Raw genomic sequence first — 2,500 nt, forward strand, 5'->3', positions numbered from 1 at the left:
GTTATGATGGGGCCTTAGGGCAATTTATGGAACAATGCTCCCCTCTTTTTCTCAAGCCTCCTCTCTCTCTCTCTTTTCCAAACCCTGTATGTAGTATTATGCCCCTTTTATCAGACCCAGATCCTTTCAGTTCTCCACATCACTTGTCCAACATATTCTCTTTCTGTCTCTCTTTCTCCTTCCCTCTCTCTCACCCCCCCCTCTCTCTTTCTCCTTCTCTCTCCTACTCTCTCTCTCTCTTTCCCCTTCTCTCCCCCCACCCCCCCTCTCCCTCTCTCTCCCTTTTCTCTTTTTCTGTTAGCCTGGAATGTTGGCACAGCCGTCCAGCGTAGGAGGCGGACCACACATTCCTCCCAGCAGAAGTGCCGGGGTTAAAGGGGGTGGGGGGTGTCTGTTTTACAAAACACACACATGCACACACACACACACACACACGCACACGCACACACCTCACACACCTCACACACCCCCTTAAAGAATCCTCTCAGAAGCCAGCTGCAGCTCTGTCAGGGGAGTTAGTCACAATACAGCACATTGTAAGAACATACACAGACCCTGAGGCCAGTCCGTCTCTTCATCACATCAACTGGAAAACAAAACTTCACAACAATTTCTTTTGTCAGATCAGAACACACAAATCTGTTGTTACCACGGATAACACGCATAAAATTTCGTTTAAAAGCAGGTTTTCTCTTTTCTGAAGTCCACCAATCACAATTAGACAATTTGTCAGTCCTCGTTTGAGAACATACACACTTAATTGACCAATGCTTGATTTGGGTCAAATCCAGTGCAGTAGATCGTCTTTGTCACTTTCTCACACATGCACACGCACACCAGGTCGCATTGAAGAGGAGGAACTGAGAGTGTGGAGGAAGAGCGAGAGAGACAAGCAGGGACAGAGAAAGTCAAAGTGTTTGGCAGCAGGATTTGGCTTTTTGCTTGATATGGATTTACCTTGTTGTCTTAATCTGTGTGTGTGTGTGTGTGTGTGTGTGTGTGTGTGTGTGTGTGTGTGTTTTGGCACTTTCACATATTTACATGTCCACATCCGAAGTATTTGTGTGTATAAAAACAGATTGAACTAAGCTGGCACTTCCTCCTATTATGGCGTCTGTCTCAATGACGTGATCGACTGTGATCGATCCATCAGGTCCATTGATCTCAAATGAGTGAGAGCACATTGAAACAAAACACTGAAGAATATCAAGAAACAAATATGGAACTCCTTCTGTCCAAGTTAGGCTCCTCTGTGCGTTCTTACTCACTTTTTAAAGAATGTAGTTGTGATGTCGCGTCATGTGGTAGACTGAGCTTCAGTTCTGTCTCCATGGAGTTAAGAAGAAAACCAAGAAGGTAAATGTGTGTGAGATTTACAACTTGTCAGGTCTTTGAAGTTTAGTGTTTAGTCTCTCTCTCTCTCTCTCTCTCTCTCTCTCTCTCTCTCTATCCATTCATCTGTTCCTGCTTTCTTCTCTCCCTCCCACCATGCAGCAGTAAAAATTGCTCAAAGTAAAGACCGAAGTGTGTGTGTGTGTGTGTGTGTATGTGTGTGTTGATGGAGGATCTGCATCTTCTCTGTGCGCCACTAATCCAATCATAATGTCAGTAAAACAGTCGAGGTATGTGGAGTACTTGATGTGCGTCATTGAAAGGCCTCACACACACACACACACACACACACACACACACACACACACACACACACACATACACACACAGGCAGAACTATATGGAAAGATGAAGTATGAGTCATATGCTGTTGGGTAACATGATGTGCATGTTCCTATCCTTTGTTTGCACTTCTATTTATCCCACATGACCTCATACAGAACATTAGATATCCCTTACATTCTTTAAACATTAGAAATCACTTAGGGTCAAACGTCTGTCTGACTGATATGAGAGAGAGGGAGAGAGAGAGAGAGAGAGAGAGAGAGAGAGAGAGAGAGAGAGAGAGAGCTGTTGACCCGACCGTGGGCCAGCTGGCCTCCGCAAGCCCCCCAAGGCTAACCGGCTCCTACAAGCCTTGAAGTCCAAGCTTTGTTCAGCTAGTTATCACAAACACACATACACACACACAGGCAAAACGCACAGCTGTACACTCCTCCGCCCTTTGCTGATTCACCAGATTTCAAAGGGTCGTACCACTGCAGATCTGGAAGGCGGGCGTCTGCTCACACACACACTCACACACAAACACTCACACCCTCACACACTCACACACAGACATGCACGTTTGTACATTTGCTCACAGGCCTGCCTGTCGTCCAGGCCACTCGGACATCTGGCAGCGGCGTCTCCAGCGGGGTTTGAACATGCGTGGGCACATAAAGGCCTCTTTGTGTCGGCGACGGCCTGCAGTGCCAGCAGAGCGCCTGTGCCAGCGTGAGAGTCGCTCCGGGGGGAAAAGGAGTGGAAAGCTCTACCTCACGGCCACGTGTGTGTGTGTGTCTGTCTGTTCACCTGTTGTCATTACGCCGCTGTGACGCAATCCTGG

At 47.3% G+C, this 2,500-nt stretch overlaps 1 protein-coding gene across 1 annotated transcript in view; it reads left to right on the plus strand.

Moving 5' to 3' along the window:
* Positions 1 to 2,500, plus strand: part of LOC143013724 (tyrosine-protein phosphatase non-receptor type 14-like) — a 28,734-nt gene that overhangs the window by 11,441 nt on the left and 14,793 nt on the right. The window lies entirely within an intron of this gene.

Source organism: Genypterus blacodes, unplaced genomic scaffold (genome assembly GCF_046128005.1).
Source record: "Genypterus blacodes isolate CSIRO-AG114 ecotype Tasmania unplaced genomic scaffold, CSIRO-AGI_Gbla_v1 ptg000013l_1, whole genome shotgun sequence".
NCBI classification, from domain to species: domain Eukaryota; kingdom Metazoa; phylum Chordata; class Actinopteri; order Ophidiiformes; family Ophidiidae; genus Genypterus; species Genypterus blacodes.